The 21240-nt window shown below is 39.7% G+C and overlaps 1 protein-coding gene across 2 annotated transcripts in view; it reads left to right on the forward strand.

Moving 5' to 3' along the window:
* Positions 1-97: 97 nt before the first annotated feature.
* The window catches only part of srrm3 (serine/arginine repetitive matrix 3), a 100899-nt gene continuing 79756 nt past the window's right edge, over positions 98-21240 (forward strand). For both annotated transcript variants that reach the window (XM_011483759.3, XM_020709052.2), the window contains exon 1: positions 98-351. The gene's annotated coding sequence lies outside the window, so the exon portion shown is untranslated. The remainder of the gene's footprint in view (positions 352-21240) is intronic.

Below are 21240 nucleotides of genomic sequence, written 5' to 3' on the forward strand. Positions count from 1 at the left end.
TCCCTCATGTTTCATTTTTTGTACGTGTGTCACTCTGATGTGGGTCTGCTGAGGGTCACCCTACGCTGTAAGCACTCCTCCTGGCGGACAGAGGGCGCTGTTGTGCTTGTGCGCTGTGGAAGCGCGGCGTTGGGGGTTTTGTTCCCAGAGCTCCTCGGTGCGCTGTCCACTTCAGCACCACGAACCGAGCGGATGCAGCGGGCCAGCTAACGCCGAAGAGAAGAGGGACCGAAAACACGGCTCCTCATCAGCTACGGGGCCCACCCCACTTCTAAATACAGCAAACCTGAAACCAGCGCTCGGAATCGACCATAAACGACGAACTCAGCGAGAGAAAAGACCACCGGAAAGGTAAGAGTTTCCGAAAAAAGCTTAGGCATCAAGTTTGAGCTTAACGGACATCCCCGAAGAAAAACACGCTCCGCGTCCGTTCCTGGTTCATAAATTCTGAATAGACACATTGAAGCGGTGTTTATGTCGCCTTTGTGTGACATACATTAGCCCTAAGGTTTGTCTGGCAGAGACAAAGAGGAACACTTTGGCTTCGTGGAGCGGGTCGGGACCGTGTTGTGGCCGGGCGGGCAGCCTTTGCTCGCCGTGCAGTTTTTGCAGCTCGCTGGTTTTTGCTGCACTGTGCCCACTTGTCTCTTTCTGTGTCCGTCATTTTCGGGTGCAGGACTCATAATACGTCTGCAGCCTTTTGTGTGAACTAAGGGGCGTACTGTTTTGTTAATCCGCCTCCATTTATGTACTGATGATGTGGGATTATCTGGCGTTTAAAGGCTGACATCCACCCTCAGAGTGTTTACTCCTCTATGTGGGGACTTGTTTTCTTTAACTATGATCAGGTTTTAGGCACTTTTTGATGAATGAATGTAAATTGATCTAAAGTCAGTAAAGAAGAATGATCTATTTTGAAAAGCAAAACTCTCAGGACTTGTATAGTATTAAATTATATAAAGATTTACACAATAACTACATTTGTTGAGAGATGTTTGATATAAATATAAAAAGGTTTTTTGGCATTTTTAAATTTGACTTAATTCAAATTCGCCTTTATTTAAAGAGCACTTTTTCTTTTACAGAACACCTCATGTTTTCCATGAAGAATAATTATAATGATAAAAAATAATGTTAAAAATAGTGATCTTGAGAAAACACGCAGGCACGCGCACACACACACACACACATTGTACAAAAGCAAACAGGGAAAACAGTCTATATAATCATATTAAAAATCCAGAAAATGTAAAAACTACTTAAAAGCTATATGAAAAAAATGAGTTTTAAGTTTTTTCTTAAAAACCTTCATAGTGGATGAAGCCCTCACATCCTTAGGTAGGCCGTTCCACAGACGAGCCCCTTAGTGCTGGGATGCCATGGGTTTCTGTTCTTACCTTTGGGACCACCAGCAGATTTACATCTGTGGACAAGAGGGCTCTGGGAGGGTAAAAGAAGTCCTAATAAAAACGAAGGTCCAATTCTATTCACACATATAAACCCTACTTCATTTTTCTGTGTATTTGTTGTGTTTTTTTTTTTTCTTTTCTTTTTTGCATAGTTTGCCTGGGGTTGCGACTGATATTCAGGCCCGACTTAAATGTGGTTTAAAAAAAATAGCAACACTTTTATCTTTCAAGTTGAAGTGGTTTTTCCTGTTCCCGTATTTTGTAATATACTTTTCTCCCAAAAATGACTCATACTCCAGTGCGACATATAGTCCCAAAAATACGGTAAAATAATCTTACATCCATTCATCCACCTTCCTCCGCTTATCCGGGACCGGGTCGCGGATAAGGAATCTTATAATTGTTCTTAAAGCTGATTGAGACCCAGAGTTTGAACTTAAGTGCAAACTTAAGTGCAAACTCTATGATTGATAACATTTCTGGTTTAAAACTATTATTTCCAACAAAACGATTTTTATGAGCAGCTTGAGATAAAAATAGCAACAATTGTTGTTTGGTTGTGAGTTGAAGTTTTTTGTTTTTGGTGTAATCTGCAATTATTCTCAGTTTGCTTTGGTAATTTCCAAAATAAGCAAATAATTTGGATGCAATGTTAGCTGCTGCCCCTACGTCACAGTGTATCATCCTGCTGTGCATTAAGATGAAGCAGCCTTGCAATCTACACCTACATGGCCAATGATTGCCATATGAGCACCCCGTGAATAAATAATCAGAGCCGTGTTTGTGGCGTGTTGGCAGAAGCGGAGCAGGAGGACCGGATCCTTTGCTGCATGGGACCTGAGTGTCTTGGAGTGTCTGAGCTGAAATCTCAAATGTATCTTTTAAAGCCGTCTTCCATTTTGTCACAGTGCTGCCGTTGGCATGTGAGGCCCAGGTGAGGTAAGAGGCTGATGGAGGGATTAGCTTGCATTATGTGGTTGCACAGAGGAGAGGGAGAAATGCCAGCCTCGGTTTTCCTCTGCTGTCTCTCAGTTGCTCCTCATCCTCAAAGCATCAGCCTCCTTCCTGCTCCACATTCAGTGTCCCCACATAAGCGGGAACAACCCACCCCTCCACACGCCATCCCACCGATCTGCAGCATTTCAGTGATCAGTCCAGCCGTCCCTTCTCTCAACATGCAACCAGAGTCGGCGCGCGCCTCCCTGCGTTCCTCTCCTCTCGACTGGCTGGCAGAAACACACACACTGCTCCTCCTCCTGTCCTAATTCCTCTATCTTCAGCTCCTCTGAAGGGGGAAACCCCAAGAGTGGGAGGAGGTGGAAAGGATGCACTGGAAGCATGTGAAGGTGGTTGCCAAGTTTAATGGGACGACCGCTCTGTCTCTGTCTCACAGAGCGGTATGATAATGTGCACAGCAGGCGTGTCTCTGGTTTTTCAAAGAGAGCAATGTCACTAAGAGCTGGAAGATGAAGAATCAAGAATCTTGGCTTTAAATTTTCAGTAAAAGAGCAATTTGAGTGACTGGTTTCATCTGTTTAGTTTGCGTCTCATCTTTATTCAGTTTCTTGGGGAAAATATTTGCTTTAAAAAACATTAGATTTGAAGTACTGGTACTTTTTATTTAGCCAACTTTTTGTAGAAGTCAATCATAAAACTTCAAATTTTCCGTGGAGCTCAAAGTCACCAAACTGTTGTGGTTTTGACCAACAGATGGATAAGAGCTCAGAAGCCAATTCTAAAAACTTCCATCTTAATTCTTTGGATTTTGTGTTTTAAGACCGACTTTAAACTGTGAATCTCTAAAGGGCCTAGATCATGGAAAATCAGCTTTGAGCTTTTATGGGTATTATAATGTTAATTGCTCACCACAAACTATCCCAAAACAGTAATTTGATCCTTCACGCGTTTTTGATTATTCCTGCAAAAACCGGCTCTGTAAACATAAGCCCCTCCAGATCCACACAAAATGAATGGGTTCTCACATTGTGACGTCACAAAGTGAGGAACAGCCCCTATCAGGAAGAGTCTGCGCTGCCAGCCCCGCCCCCAGGCCCCACTTTTCTCTGTGGAGCTAGCGGTGATTGGCTAAACGCTTTTTCTCTTCCATGTACAATATGCACATCCATCTTTGCAAAAGTTTGGATGTTGTTTGTTTCCATGGGGGAATCAGACACGCCGCCGAGATCTTACTTAGTTTTTCGATCTTACTTTCAGGTAGGAACAGGATCTTGTGAAAATAACTAATATTTCATTAAAGAAATAATTTTTTGTGTGCTAAAGGTAATATATTATCATACATATGAATATGATTTCCTCTGAAAGGCTTAACAATAGCATGATATAGACCCTTCAAATAATACCAGAATTGAATCAACTCCATTTTAATTGATAATTTAATCCTTTGGTTTAATTTTTCCTTCATCATTTTATTCTAAAATAATCTTGTTGTTTCTAAAAAACTGCAAAATGTTATATTCCAACATAAAAAAATAACTAAAACACTTGAAAGATAATAGAAGAGACAAGAACAAAGATTGACCCAATTTAATATTTCTTAGTGAAGAATGTTTGGAATTTGATCCATCCATTTTTTAGAGTAAAATCCTCGAACTTATAGTCCCCTTATAGATGAAACACCACAGACTTTGATGACATCAACTCCTGAAGAATAACAAATCTGACTGCACTCTTGGAGTCATCAGTGTGAGTGAGTTCATTGCAGGATGTTTCTGTGAAGGATGTAGAGCTGCTCTGACGGACCAGCTTGTTGCAGTCAGCATTAGTACAGTGACAGAAACACACTTACAGGCAGAATTCACATCATTTTTGTTAGATGAGCTGAATCATCCTCATAAACGCCCCTCCACTCCCAGGCCGTGTTGTGTACCCTCCCAATGTGCAGACACATCGGTTTTAATCCCTCCTTTTGAATAGGAATAGACGTTCACTGCTGCTTTCTGCTGCATTCTTTTAGAAGGTTGTAAGGTTTTCATCTGCACTTTGTTTTGTTTTGTATAATTCCAGTACAACTCTCTGTGAGAGGTTATGTTATTTTTGCTCACTCTGCTTCCCTGTGAGGTTGCTCACTGTTTGCTGCAGCACTGAAGCTGTTGGAGACTTGTGTAACTAAAGAGAATGACTCACTGCGATGGATCTTCTGGATTGGTAGTGAAAATGCAAAGTGGAACACTTGCACACCTCTGTCCTGTCATCAGGACCCCTTGTTCTAATGATAAGCTTGTCATTTCATACAAGTTTATGCCTTGGCCACAACTTCCCTTACGGATGGATAGATGAAAAATAGGCAAACCTGTTCCTGAGGGTGCCCACCCGAGCCTCAAAGGAACTACAAGAAACAATTGTGCTCGGTTTAAAGCTACGGACACACCAGGCATATGACGCACTTTCAAGAACGTGCTTAACACGGGTTCTTGATCACGCATTTAGCCAATACTGTGCACACCAGACAAGCAGGGGTGGATAAGTGGGTTCTTCTTTTTTTTACTTTGCTACTGATTACTAGCTTGTGTCGACCACCAACAGCTGGAAGAGGCTTGGTGTGAAATGTCAAAGTGGTGCAAATCTCATGAATCTTGTACCAGGATTTTCCTTTCACAGCTCTATTCTGATTTATGAAAGACTTGGTGTCGCATAATTCAAGCCAGGCACAAACCGGAATTATTAATTCCTCCTTCATGATCAATTTTCAAACAGTTTGCCCTTCCGTGAATTAAAAGAGATACTATCCAAACGTTACTATCAAAGACGATGGTCTTAAAGACTTGCGTAGCTACAATTGAGGAACCCTGAAATGCGCATTTACCCATGGTTACATAGACTTTTCATTGAAAGTGGTTGTTTGAAGGTGAGTTGCCGAGGGTGGTGTGAATGTAGCTTTAGATGTGACTGCTCCCCTCTATGCCCGTCTACGGTCGCACATAACCTAAGACCCCACAGTACTCACATGTACGGGGAAATTTTGTCTACAGGAAACCACGCTTTCCTGTAACCCTTTAAAGTGATTAACACAGTAGCTTTGGAGGATTTCGGAATGGCTCTCAGAGCTTTTGTTTCTTTTTAGTCTTTTTCATTCACCAGATAACTTTCCTTTCTATTGTTTTTCCTTTTTGCTTATACAGCCTCTTAACACTGCCGTGAACCACGTAAACATAGATGACTTCCAGCCTAACAGATGCGCTGCAAAGAACACTATAAAGCTATTTTATTTCCTCTGAAGATGTTTGTGTATAAAGACTGAACTAATGAACTTTAAAGCCCTCCATGAAGCATAAAGAAATACTGTTTGGGAGCTCTTTGAAAGATTAAAAACAAGGGACTTTGGACTTTGGCAAACAATGAAGAGTGTTAGAGTTTTACACAGTATTCTAGTTTTATTGAATTTTCATCTCAGAATACATATATCTGTGAGTATATATATAACAACTCGGATCCCATTGAAGTGCAGACTTTCAGCTTTTATTCCATGGGTTGAACAAAAAGATTGCATAACATTTTGAAAAACTAAAGCATTTTTTAAACACAATCCCTTCATTGCATGGGCTTGTAAGTAATTGGACAATTGACTTCCATGCTATTGCATGGGCAGGTGTGGGCAATTCCCTTGTTATGTCATTGTGAGTGAAGCAGATAAAAGGCCTGGAGTTGAGTAGAGGACTCGTGCTTGCATTTTGAAGATTTTGCTGTGAACAGACAACATCGGGTCAAAGGAGCTCTCCATGCAGGTGAAAGGAGCCATCATTAAGCTGAGAAAACAGAAAAAAAACATGCGACAAATTGCCACAGTATTAGGAGTGGCAAAATTAGCAGTGTGGTGCATCCTAAGAAGGAAAGAAAGCACTGGTGAACTCAGCAGCGCAAAATGACCTGGACGTCCACGGAAGACAACAGTGGTGGATGATGGCAGAATCATTTCCATGGTGAAGAGGAACCCGTTCACAACAGCCAACCAAGTGAACAGCACCCTCCAGGAGGTAGGCGTATCAATATCCAAGTCTACCATAAAAAGAAGACTCCATGAAAGTAGATACAGAGGGAACACTGCAAGATGCAAGCCACTCATTAGCCTACGGGTGCATGTGACCAAGGCTTAAATGAATAAATACACATTGAGAGTGTCATGGCAAGCTAGGCGAGGCAGACCCAGGTGCTGGAACCCGGAAGGAAAACACAAGGTGAGTAAGTTGTTAAGTCAAGTTTTAATGATATTCAGAGTTGCTTGAGATCTTGATCTGGCTGGAGTCTGGAGAGCAGCGGGTGAAGTTGCTGGAAGTAGCTTGAGGTAGTTAAGGCTTGAGGCAAGGCTGGTGGTCGGAGTTGGCTCGTGGCGAGGCTGGAGGTTCTTGGTGTTCCGAGAGGTTCTGTGGCTCAGGTAATCCGGTGACTCAGGTGTCCACTCGTGGACAGAATGTCCATCAGGGGCAACGAACTGGCAATGAATGCTGGTTCTGGATCTTCTTAAGTAGGTCTGGTTGGTGATGAGGTGAGTGGACATAGCTGGGAATCATCAGGAGCCAAGCAGAGAGGGGAGGGGGAGGAAAGCTGACAGAGGCACCATGACAGACAGGTCTGAATGTTCAACTTTAGTGAGGAAAACCAGACTGTAGGCTTTATTATAATGTGTCAAAACTCTCCTCATAGTTTACCAATCTGTTATTTGTCAGTTTGTGCAGTGAAAGCATTCCTGCTGTTTGACAGAAAGACTTTAATTTTGCCACTTGCTTTTCAAAGAGCACCCCACCCCACGTGTCACCCCTCCACACCTCTTCTCTTCAACATCATGCTTGACATTTATAGATAATTATCTTTTTCTTATCACGCCTCGGATTGGAAATCTCTACATCTGTAATGTAACTTCAGGTTTTGAGTCAGCCTGACTGTGAGAGGCATTAAGGAAGATCAAGGGAAGGCCTGCTTCAGCACCGATCAAAGGCAGCTCAGCCCCAGATTCCTCCTCATCAAGAAGCATAAAAACATTCAATAAAATTTAAATCAAGCTCTAATCTAAATAATTTAACCCAGCTCTTCTTTGAGTTTGAGGGAGGTGTCTTTGTGAGGGACATTTTCTGTTGAGTGAGAAGATGGTCCCCCCCCCCCCCCCCCCCCTCTTTTTCAAATTGCTGCACTCATTCATTAGCTTTGGAGGCCAAGAGTATGTGTTTATGTATCTGAGACAACAAGGTGTTTTAGAATAAAGCAGACTAAAAAAGAGCCCATTATTGAAGTCAGTCAAGAAGAAAGGCTCATTTGGAGTTATGACGGTCTCAGATAGCTGCTGCTCAAAGGGCCAACTGCTTGTTAGCTAGCTCTCTGTGAGGGCCGTGCGTGTATGTATGTGCACCGCAGCCCCTTCGGGATCCCCATGCTTTATCCCACAGACTACAGAATGTCTTTGAAGTTCTTTCTTTGAGGAGAGGTGGAGAGGGGGGATGGAGACTGAAGACGAAAACGATGAATGACAGAGAAAGAGCTGTCAAAATATGCTGCATTTCAGGCCTTTTCCCCTTGTTATTTAAGGAGGATGTCATTATCTCACGTTGGTTCATCACTAAAGTAAGGCCAAAGAGAGCAACTAAAGCAAAGCGTGGCTGCTCCAGTCAGTGCTGAATAATGGAACAGATCAGTGTCCACTTTCATCAGGTGACTGGTGTGGTTTTCAGGTTGGGCTTGTGGCTCTGCACGGGCGTTCGGACTAGAAGAATGAGGAGAGCAGCAGCTGTCGCACCCAACACACCCTCCACATGAAACCATCTGGTGCTCTCAACTCACAGAAAGTACTCTCTACACACACTTGCATATGGACACACACAGACACATAGAAATGCATACAAACACGCATATGCACACAAATGGACTTATACGCACAGACATATGCACATACACTAATGCATTCACACGTCCACACATGTGCACACACAACCACAAACACAATGGGGTGATTGTGGCACAGTGTTGGAGTGGTTGACCTCCGATTGAAAGGTTGTAGGTTCAGGTCCTCCTTTGCCTTCCCATCTGTTGATGGACAGAGCTACATGCTTATATGGGAGCTCTGTCACCATCAGTGTGTACATGCTTGAACACTATTTGCCTGTAAAGCTCTTTGGGTCTTAATAAAAGTAGAAAACAGTTACCTAAGTATGCACCATTTAAAATGTATGTGTGCACACACACACACACACACGTGTGCACAGCACACCCATTGATACTCTCACACACAAACATGCACAGTGTGGACTCACCTGTGCAAACTAAAGCAATCTATTCTTCTGCCAATACATCCATACATACATAGCACATGCGACTACCATTGAAAACAGAGCATATTCACGCAGTTAGTAATTATGGATCTTGTAGAAGAACAGAAAACATTGATCTAACAACCCATGATGCAAAGCTGTGACATTAGTAACTGAAAAAAAACATCTGCATATGAATATAGTTCCTATAAAAATCAGTTTTTCTGAAGTTTCCAAAGGTGAGTCAGTTTAAAGAACACGCTGCTCTGGTTTTATTGCAACATAACAATTTAGCTTTTTTACACAGCACCTCCAATTTCGCTAATGAAAGCTTTCTGTAGGCCTGAGCGTTGTGATTTGGGTTTTTCCAAAGGCAATCTGGATCATTTTCATGGATCAAAACTACCCTTAAATGATATAAAAAAACTTTATGAATCAAAAAACACATGAAAGAAATGAAAAATATATGATTTTTAGGTACTAACAATAATAATTATGTAATATATTTATTAATCAAATGCAATTAAAGGTTTTGCTGTTGAATGTTGTATTTTGAGTGTTTTCACATTTGACCTAAAATGGATCTATTCATTCAGAAATTCTGAATTTAGTGTCACTTTTTTCCCAACTTTTTCAATTTTGGTTTGGAGTTGTACACAATCCTTATCATGAGTACAAACTGTAGTTGGGGGAAGGAGGTTAAGACCCCTGTCAACTTGCTGGAACTTAATGGTTCGGCTCTAATCAAAATGCAGAAATTGAGAAGAAATAAGTGAACTGTCATTGACCTTTTTTTAGCTCACATGTTTGCACCGCTTAAATGTGACAGTGATGGAGGAGCAGACACTGGTGCTGGAGAGAATTTTACTCAACATTTACTACATCTATCTCATTTACGGCCAGTATTTCTGCATGCATCCGTTTCATCTCCACAGGGTTGCTGTGCAGACACATCTACCGCTCTTACTTTTTAACACACTCATTAACCCCACTATTGGGAAACCGTACAACTACACTGTTCACTTTCCATCTACGGCTTTGTGCTACAGAGGGTTAAGTTTTCAATGACAGCTAAGGGTGGTAGAAGTAAAACAATTTAACGATCTAGTAAGAGTTCACAGAATAACGCCTCTCAATGGAGCCACTATCCAAGCACCACAAGATAAACCAGATATATACCGGAAAATGGAAATTATGTCATAAAATATGGTTTAATTTATTTTTAAAAATTGATGTGGTTTTTGGATATTATTGTTTGTCTCATTTATTTTTTATTTTGATCAAATGTAAATCATTTGATTAAATACAATAAACATTACATTATATATTTCTGTTTTTCGTATACAATTGGCCCAGATTGAAGTACCGTACTAAACAGTTACTGAAGTTACTCTGTTGGTAACACAGCTAAACGTAGGGAGAATGATTTCTCTGTTTTTAGTTTATTAATGTTTGAACCACTAAGGCAACCCAGTGACTAAATATTTAAATCTTTATTTATTTATTTGCCACCTCATGCTGTTCACCTTCTCGGGGGATAAGCCAATCCAAATGTCACTTAAACTTAAACATGTTTTGAGTAGAACCTCACAACACGCACAAATACTTCTTGGGAGTATTAAATATGCTGTGGTTTAAACCAAAATTAATGTATTTTTCTGGTGTGTGCATGCTTTGAAGTGTACTGGCAATACATTAATAATAGTGGTGTAGTAGACCTCTGGGACGCGGTTGAGTTTCACCAAAGGCATTTTATGTCCATGGCACATTTTTGGCAAACCTCGTTCCCGGGTCCTTTGATAAGCGTGCGTGAGTTGCAGTGGATCTCAGAGAAAAAATATTAACAGTTTGTCCTCAGGACAAAAAAAAAAAAAAGTTCCATATACTTTTAATCAATTTATCTTCTACTCGTGGAAATTTTCTAAATTCATTTTCACCAAGAAGTAGCAGACATTTTCCAAAATCCGTTCTAATTTGGCTGCAGGATTTTGTGTTTTCTGTAATTTTTTTATTGGTTTATTAACACATTTACTAGAGTCTTTAGTTTTGTCGTTACCTTGTTATTTTCATATTTGTCGAAAGCCAGCAAAAGTTTAAGAGTAAGGGGACCAAATTGATAGTTATGAGTAACCCCATTTGGAGACTTTTTCTGTAGAAAATATGTACAGCATGCTTTTTTTTTTTACAATAAACGTTGTAAAATTAATGTATAGAATTGTTCTTCTGTTTCCTAGAGGAATATAGAGATACCTTTAGCTATAATAAGAAATATATTCACACCATACTTTATAGTTCTCCTTAGCCATATTGGAACCTGTACGAAAAATCATTATTGTTTCACCTTCTAAACCTGCTTAATTGGTCACAGAGTTGTTGGTGCTACTATTGGGTGAAGGCGGAGTACATCCTGAACAATATTGGAGCAAGAAAAATGGTGAGCAATATGGGAGCTATCCAGCCATATAATTTTAAGGCAGATGCAGCTCAAACGAGGAAAACAAAGACTTGCATGGATCTAGTCGTCTACAAGTGGATTGCTTGAATGGAGCAGAACAGGCGGCTTGTAGGCCAACCCCGTGTACTTTCTAGGTCAGCATTTTTTTTCGTCTGCCCTGATTCACAACAAATTTAATAGAGAAATAATTACAAATAATATTTTAAGTTTAATTTTCTTTATATATCTCCCTCTCACCAGAAAAATGCCCCAAAAATATATTAAAAACATCAAAACAAATTTTTTTATCGTAGTGAGTCTTTAAGGTTCAGTCACAAACTGATTTTTAGCATGAAATCACTAAATTATAGAGGGACATTGTTTCTCTTGTTTTTTATCCATTGTCCTGTCAAACATTTACTCAGCTGGAGCAATAAGAAGCAGAAAGTGCTTTCAGAGTGATGATGGGTGACTGCACCGGATACAAAACTGTGATGAAAATAAAGTAATGAATTCATCATGAGACTGCAGTTTCTGTAGTTCTGTTGTTAAAAAAAAGTGTCTTCTTCATTAGCAGCTCAGTGTTTTGCAAGGAGTGAGAAGACAAGAGCTCCATTTTTTGCGTGTTGTATAGGACAAAGACACATCAGCTAATTAACCTCCATACAAATGAAAGACTGCTTGGCTTATAATTAGAATGTTTGCTTTATCTAAAAGCCACAAAAGACAGACCACTTAAATTAGCACGCCAAACCAACACAAATTATTTATAGACACACGCTCACGCAGCAGTAAATGTGTTTTTGGTGATGATGATTTATTGCACGTCGCCCCACAGTAACAGCAGGTGAGTTTTTTCGTTTTTTTTTGTTTCATTCAGAAGGTCTGCTAAATCCTGCTGCTGCGCTCGATTTGGTAGTGAAACAAAAGAGTGAGTGGGAGGAAGAGATCTTCCTCCCAGCAGCCCTTTTTCGACTGCTGTCAGAATGCTGAGTGGGTAATGTGGTGAAAAAGACCAGGCACAGATAGGATGATAAATCGGTGAGCAGCTTTGAGGAAATGAGACAAAACCTCCTTAATGACTTGCTCTTTGAATTACCAACGTCTCACCTATTAACACAGAACTGCTCACTATCATCGCTGTTTATTTAAGGATTATTCAGATTTCATTTTAAGTATTTGGACACACATACAAACTGTTTCTAAGAACCAGCATTGTTGTATTTTTTTAAAGAGGCAGCTAGATGCAGATGACACAGATTCATCTGCTCTTTGCTAAGTGATAGAAGTCCTTTTAGTTCTTCCAGAGAGACAGGATGCAGACCAAGGACGCAGAGATGTAGAGAAGCAGGAAAAAAAGGTGATGCTGCAAGCAAAAACTGTGGAGAGATGAATTCAGGCTCTGACCTTTTCCATCTTTTCTTTGCACAGCATACTGGGGTTTTATATCAGCTTTGCCTGCTGCAGACACCACACTGCTTTCTGCTATTTAAAGCAGGCCAGACATGAATTAACAGCTTTGAACTTTTATCCTCAGCTTCAAGTCGGGGGAGCAAGTAGCCCTTTGGCTTTAATGTGACTTGCATGATTTTAAGATACATTGCTGTTCTTTGACAAACACAGCAGTCACCGGTCTCTGAAAGATGTTAAAATATCATGCATATTTTTACATGTTTTGCATGTTTGTTATCTGTGTTGTCTTGTCCTAAACTCCTGCGTCTTGTAAATAACAAGTAACCCGTTTAATAACTAGGTATCTTTTTCAACAAAAGGGAGTCAGAAAGTATCAGAATGTTGAAATTAAAATCTTTGTATGACTTTATTTTCCGCACTATTGAGGTTCACTTAAAAGCCTAAATATTTTTGAAAAGATGTCAGTGACACTTATAATCCTTTGTTAATAATTTTGGTTGTGCTTATTGGTCTTTTTATTATGATTATGACGTTTTTAGCCAAGATTCAAAAAAAGAAGCCTGTGTTGTTTTCTAGAACATAGTTTCTGCAGAGTGGCATCAGTTCATTTGAAATTTGCCTTTGAGTTTTGGGCGGGACCATTGGCACACAGCAACCCCACCTTCCCATCCCATAACTGAGAGATCTCTGTTTGCACGTTCTTTTGCTAGCTGACAGCCCTTCACAACCCCAAGCTACCATTAGCAGTAAAACAAAAATGGTGAGACATATTGGAGCTATCCAGCCATACCGTTTGGAGCCAAATATCAGCTCAGGCACAGAGAAACAAAGACATACATGGATCTAGTCGTCCATAAGTGGATGCATCAGAATGGAGTAAAGCAGGGACCTTGTATGCCACCCTCCATATTTTCTTGGTAACAAATGCAATCCTTTTTCAAACTGAATCTTTTTGTCTGCTCCTGTGTCGCAACAATTTAATTGGAGAAATACAATTTTAAGGTTAATGTTCCTAAAGTAATGTATGTTCTTCATCATCGGAAGAATGCCACATGTTAAAAACACCAAAAGCACCATTTTCATCAGAGTGGGACTTTTACAGTTGAATGACAGTGACGTATGTATCGGAGGATGTCTGCATGTCAATCAAGTCCCGTATTTCTCTGTGAGGTGTTTGATTCACTGACGGATATTTTAGAAATACTCTTTTATTTTTTTGGTTATTTATCTTTGCTGGCCTGCGATTGACCCTCACGTCTTTGAAGATCGACCGGTCGATTGCGATCGACGTAATGAGCACCTATAGGGCCATTGAAGAAAAAGAAAATTGAGATAAACAAAAAAACATGTAAAAAATATTAAGTAAAAAAAAAAAGTAAAATAACTAACTGTCACGCACAGGTTACTATCAGGTGCGTATCAGTTAGTATTGGGTGCACACCAGTTGGTATCGAGTGCGCACCTGTTAGTATCTGGTGTGCACCAGTTAGTTCTCTTTAGTTTTTTTTCTTTTATTTAAAAGAACCTCCATTTTATTTTCTTCAATTGCCCTTTAGGGGATCCGTAGTTCTCTAACAGAAAAGTAGAACGTTTGTTTTGCCATAAACTGTCTTTACTCTTAAGCTAAATGTAGTATACTTCTTCAGCAGAAAGGTCATTTTTATGTGATTTCAGAGACTACAGAGAAAGACACTAAAATCCCAAAATACTTGTTACTGTCATACAACAGACCCGCCTGCTTGTATCTTGTGATCCCCTTCTCTGAAAGAGAGTTTACAGGTAATGGCTATGGATTGTGGGAAATGAATAATTTAGGAGTTCCATCAGAAAGATCTGCCAGACAGAGTCCCAGACGGTGAATTCAGACCTGATATGAGACTGATATGCATGGAGTCTGAGCTGTAACTCAGACGGTCCCAACGAGGCTTTTATCTGCAGCTCGACAGACCCACACAGTAGAAAATCCAAAACCTTTATAGCTGTGAGATTGAATCAGCGTGCACTCATTTATTCTAAATGTTATCCTGCTAACACATGTGAACATCTGTTGTCTGCGTTGTAAGCTAGCAGTGGTTAAGGGACATTTACAACTGTCAGAATATAAGAGCATCCTCATACAGCTAACATCTTTAAACCTTCAACCTTTAAAGGGCCCATACCATGCAAAATCTACTTTTTTGAGCTTTTAAATATATTATAATGTAGTTCATTCCTCATGAAAAGAAACCCCAAAGCGGTATTTTGATCCATTCATGCATTTCTGAGTATTTTTCTAATAACCTGCTCTCTGAACACCAATCCACAAAAACAAGCATGTTCTCACATTGTGACGTAGACCAGTGAGAACCGCCCCTTCCAGGAAGAGTCTGCGCTGCCAGTTCCGCCCCCAGGCTAATACATACACACCCAATTTCCCTTTGGAGCTAGTGGTGATTGGCTAACCTCTTTCTTTCTCTCTAAACGCAGACACGCTGCAGAGCCTGGCTCTATCGTTTTACTTATGGGTGTAAAAATGAGCTGCGAAGAAAACTAATATTTCATAAAAAAATAATTATTTAGTGTGCCCAAGGTAATATCATTAATATGGATGTAGTTCACTCTAAAAGGCTTCAGAAAAGCATGATAAAACCCCTGTATTATCTTCCAAAAAACATTTTTTTCTACCTTATTGCATTCCGGTTTGTTGTGCAGTTTAATGCAAGGCTTTTCATACAAGCAGCTGTATATTGTCTGCTTTCAACCTTAATCCTTTTCGTTAGAACACCATGGGGTGTTTCAAGGTCAGAAGTGCCACTGAAAGCTGCTTGATTTGTGTTATATAAGGCTTCAGCCAAGTGAATCACCTGCCTAACATAGCAGGGGGGAAAATAAAAGTTCATCTTTCAAATTGACACTATTTTAAATAAGCATTTTTCAAATTTAAACACAGATAATCTGTGTGCAGGTGTTGTATGTAAATGCTTTATTTTATCGTTACTGAGGGTAAAAGATGTGGTGGATCTGCAGACAGCCGACGGTGCTGCATTACAGGAGCGATGATAGAAAGTAGGGCGTGGAGACAAAGTGTAACATTTTACTGTTCTTATTGGGTTTGAGTCAGAAAAATCATTTACCACTTATCAGTCAATTTCTTTTAATAAGATACACTGTTTGTGCTTCTAAATTGGCCTTATTCGGATGGAGCCTAATAAGAGTTGCGATTTTAATCTCTTTTGCAATTTTGTTTGCTCACTTTTCTTTTACTACTAACGTCAATTTATCTCACCTATGTTGATACTTTTAAATCTATTACCATATTTATAAAAAACAATACTTTGATGCTTTAGATTGCGATTTTATGATTTTTTTTTTTTTATGATTTTGATTTTGCTAATGACACTTTTAACATTCATTCATTCATTCATCTTCTAAAAACCCGTTTTTGTCCCTTTTGGACGGGGGTGCCGGAGCCTAATCCGGCCATGTGTGAGTGAAGGCGGGGAACCTCCTTGACAGGTCGCCAGTCTGTAGGGCCACAATCCCAATCATAGAATTAAGGGCAGGGGTGCCCAAATCCAGGCCTTGAGGGCCGGTGTTCTACATGTTTTCCAACCATTGCCATTGAAGTCCCTTATTGGCTGAACACACCTGATCCAGGTAATCAGCAGCAGATAAGGCAGGGTTTCTGGAAAACCAGCAGGAGACCGGCCCTTGAGACCTGGATTGGGACACCCCTATTTAGAGTTACCAATCAACGTTTTGGATGGAGGGAGGAAGTAAGATGGAGTCCCTGGAGAAAATCCACGGGTGCGCGGGGGAACATGGTCCCCCGTTGGTGATTCTGTTTCCGTTCCCCCATCCACGGGCATTCTTGCTGTGAGCCAAGAGCGTTAACCATTGTGCCCCAGTGCAGCCTGGCATTTTTATCCTTAACAGTTATTGCTTAGCTCATTATTTATAAATTTGCCTCAATTTTATTGTGACTACATACCTGTGCAATAAAGATTCTTAACATTTAAAAGTGCTATATGTACATAAGCTTGATTTGAGGCTGTTGGTTAAAAAAAGTTATATTTTTCTGAATAGTCAAAACTAAAACTGGGTCATACACTGAAGAAAAGATACTTTTTCTTTTAGAAGGTTTATACATAAGTAATTGGGTTATCCACTTTTTAAAAAATGAGTAATATTTGTAGATGTCATTTTCATTCATGTGTATTCTATCCTTCTATCTTCAGTTCCATAGATTTACTCAAGCAGATCAGAGTCGGGGGGAATTTCCTGCCCAAATATTTTCTATTAAAAGGAAAAGAGAGGATACTCCTAAACAGAGGCTTACATCAAAACTAAGAAATCACTTTTAGAATTGAACACTTCTAAAAATATGCAGCTACAGACAGAAAGTACATCTGCTTATTTGTATACCTTGTTGCCTTGCAGTGAATTAGTCGAACTATTAAATACATTTTAAAGCTTTACAAATATTCAGGCTTTTAAGCCTCAAAGTCATTTAAGGAGGAGGGAAAATATTGACTCAGTGCAGAAAATGTTTCACTGTTGGTGAGTGTGGGAAGATGGTCTGCCTAGAATCTGACTCTGAACTCAGAAGTGAGTGAACTAAAAAAGGGTAAAGTGAGCCCTTAGCTTGGTCGGCTGTTGCTGCTGCACAACCGCAATTACTAGGTTTCCTTGTCAAGTACACTCTTGTCCGAAAACCTCAGTGACACGTTCACTGCAGAGCAGTGCGGAGGAAGTGCAGTTTCCTGAGCTAAAAAAAACAAAAAAAGTCCAATCACTTCCAGTGTTGCTGGCTTAGAAACTGGGCTCATGGGAGATACTTATGGAAAAAAAAGGATTTTAATGACACTCTGCACACTTTAGTTTCATAGCTGTCATGTTTCTTCTTTTTCTATGGTGAAGGAAATCCTGGATGTTCTAAACTGATAGGAAGATTATGATCTAATGAACTAAAAAAAATGAAAACTGTTGTAATTTGACAGCTTTCTCTTGGAAGTAATGAGAAATAGTAATAAATACTGAGTTCCTACACAATTATTCTGTGTTGATGAGTGAACTGGACTATAACACTGGCTTTCTTTGTTTTTTTTCCCCTATTTTCTATTTTTCTCTAACAGTTTGGTTGTCATATAATATCAGTGAACCAACATTTTTCTAGTTCATTCATGATTTGATTCTGAAAGTCTTTTGTTTTTTTTTTGCAAAAATACTGGATCCCCCCCCCCCCCCCCCACATGTCAAGTTGCTTGGTTACATGTCAGAACTACTTTCTCAAAGTAGTGGATGTAGCAAAGCTATAAAAAGACTTAAACATTTGCAAAGTTTCTTTTTGCAAAAAAGAGACAATGATGAAACAGAAGAGCCTTCTACTTTAAAGAAAAAATATATCTGCATCTCACAGAAAGGAATCTTTACTCCAAATATGGATTTGTTGTGACACATTTTCCAAAAACCATAATAATAATGCAGAATATTCAGCAACTGACTGTCTAATGATATGAGGATGCTGCTAATAAAGTTGATTAAATGGTGAATTCACGTCTATTATGAAATTTAGAAAATACCAGTTTTAGTGACTGTTTTCATTTCTGTGTTTATCCGTCGCACCTTAAAAGTCGGACGATGCTAAAACGTCATCCTATTTTTTGGTTTCCACTTTTACATGTATGGGTTAAGTGAAAATCTATATTACATTTAAGGTTCCTAGACACAAAATCTATCATACAAATAAAGTTTAAACCACCTGCAGATATTTTACGAAGGATGAAGATAAGATTTATCCTGAAAAGTTAAAGGAAACTGGAGGCTAAAAAAATCAGATGGCCACCTTAGCCTTTTAGGCTCCGTGAAAATATTCTCTGACTATTAAACTCAAAAACGTGGCCCGAACATTTTCCTTTATCGACTGGTATGAAACTCATTGGAGCTGGTTTAGTTCCCCAAGGTAACCAGTAGGTGGTTCATTCACATATTTACTGTAATGCAAAGCTGTCCAGTTTTGTGACAAACATTAAAATGTCCCTCCAACGTGTCTGATCATTGAAAAAATGGAACTGGTTAAGAGTTCTCTTTATACAGAAGATTCCTATACACTCTTCATTTAAGATACTTTTTACTGGCTGCCTTTGTCCAGCTGTGCAAGCACAGGAGTGGGATTATTCACTGAAATGGGATTTTCTCTGCAAAAACATGGGTTTACATGCTACATTTAAGCTTGGTAAAATTGGGTTTATTTTAGTGTACTCAGGCCAACAATAACTTTTATATAACTTTTGAATAGTGTTCAAAAATGCAGCATGTACTGTATGTGCCAAAATGAGTAATGGCAAGAAGGGCAGAAGAGACCTATAGGCTCAGCAAGGGACTTAAGCCAGAGCAGGGCAAGAAACAGATGGCGTCCGTGGACAGGGTGGGGGTGGGCACGGAGAGACACACTGCCTGGCCATGGGATATAACACAAAAGCCTGGACTCACTCATCCTGTGTGCTCTGCCTCTCTAAGGATTAATAAGCCCATCATGGCTGCTGCACATATGGGGAGCCAAAGAAGGGAAGGGACACAGAGGGAGTGATTCAGTCACTGCTTAGCCATTTTGTTTGCTAATGCTTGGGGACCATCTCTCAATTGCAGATGTCGTGATTTAGTCACTTTGTTCATAATTAGAGGTAGATGATAAAGTCATGTTTGTTTCTGCCTTTTCAGAGCTATTAGATTAATACATTTGATCATTCTTGAAGTTGTTTATCATAATTTATCCTCAGACTAAGACAATTTGCCCTTCAGTCTGACTGAAATAGCAAGCTCACAAACACTTTGGGCTTGTATGCAGCAGCTTTTATTCCGGTATTTACATTGTCAGAGGCTCTGTTGGCATTGCTGTCATTTCCTCTGGTCTCACATTGCCTCCGGTGATGCAGAGGGCTCTGTTTAACCTTTGAGGTGCCAAGAGGCAGGATCCTGGAGGAGCAGAAGACATCCATCTGACCTTTGTGAATACTTTTATTGAGCATTGAAGCTATTCTGGCTTCACCACAATTCAGATGTTTAGTGCTGACGAGCCACTCTGCTGCCTTTCTCAGCCCCTCAGACACTCAGATTGTGTCCATGGGAATTTTTTCAGTTATAAACTTGCAGAAAAGAATGACAATAATGAACAGAGAAGAAAGGGAGTTCTTCTGCAGGAGGGCATGCTTAAAGCTCTAATGATAAGTGCAGCTCAACTCAGCATTTACTGTAAAAGAAATTATTTTCATCAAACTGAGATGAAATCTCCAAAAGGGATTTTTACATTGACCATAGAAATGCCAATCTCAAAAACAGAATCCTGCAAGCTTTTTAAAATTTTCTGAGTCTCAGTGGACTCCCCAATCATTGTGAGGACTGCCAGCCTGACAGATGTCTAAAGGACAGTCAGTAACAGCCCTTACGGGGGAGCAAGCCAGCAATGGTTATTGCTTAACGAGCTGGTTGTTCACAGAGTGCTGTTTCCCAGCAAAACCTGGAATGAAACAAAAAAAAAGTGATAAGAAGAGGTGCATCTTTCATAACCCCAACCTTGAGGTGATTATCAGGTAAAATTCATGTAAAAATTTGAACAAAAATGAGCTTTAATAAAATAAAATTGCTAGTTTAAAATAATGGTCTCTGTCAGAATTGTCATTATTACCGTACTATGAAAGTCCGATCATCTTTTGATCTATTTTCAAAGCGTTTCCAGTGGTCTCTTAATTGTGATGATGCCATTTTTAGCCTAAATGAAAAAATAAACGATGTCGTTTTCCAGTTTCTGCAGGGCACCAGTAGTTCATTATAATATATTTCTGAGTCGTGGCTGGGACCGTTGGCGCAGAACAAACCTGCCCCCACTTGTCCGCCCCATTACTGAGCTTTCTCCGTAACTGTTTACCCACTCTTCAGCTAGCTTACAGTCCCTCACAACCCAAACCTAACATTATGGTGCAACATAGAATGGCGATCAATATTGGAGCTGTCCAGCAGTTCAGTTAAGATCCAGATACCAAATTAGACCAGGAAAACAAAGACGTACACGGATCTTTTTGTCTTTAAGTGGATGTATCAGAATGGAGCAGAGCAGGTAGTGTGTGGCCTGCCCAGCATACCCCTAAAAGCTCTTTTTCAAACAGCAATTTTTTTGTCTACTCAAAAATGAGAATAAATAATTACTGAGAAACACAATTTTAAGCTTTATTTAACATATCTTCCATCATCAGAAAAAGGACACAAGATACCTGTTAAAAACACAAAAAATTGAATTTTATTGGAGTGCGTATTTAAATCGCCAAACAACAAAATAGCTTTAGAAACCAGACTGTACATAGATTCATTTCAAGTTTAAACCTGGACTTTTTAACTTTAGAATCAATGTAGAATTGCGCCCCTTTTGCATGCCTAAACTTGAGAACAGATGGTTGGGACATGGTAAATGATAGCCAAAGCCACAAAGCTAGATTCTTTAAAATAGAACTGCTATTTTCCACATTAAATTCAATATTTTATGTTATTTTTTTTCATGCAGCGTTAATCATTTTTAACGGCAATTTCTTTTCTTCCTTTTTTTGTATAATCTTTTGTGATTCGGAATATGCAACTGGGTGGCGGAGAAATAGAAAGACTCCACTACACACGTCAAACACAAGACCAACAGGCCAGAAAGCCCATGATGCAATTATGTTTGGTCCACAAGATAATAATCTGATCACTAGTAGAGCAGGCA

The sequence above is a fragment of the Oryzias latipes genome, chromosome 14 (genome assembly GCF_002234675.1).
Source record: "Oryzias latipes chromosome 14, ASM223467v1".
In the NCBI taxonomy this organism is placed as follows: domain Eukaryota; kingdom Metazoa; phylum Chordata; class Actinopteri; order Beloniformes; family Adrianichthyidae; genus Oryzias; species Oryzias latipes.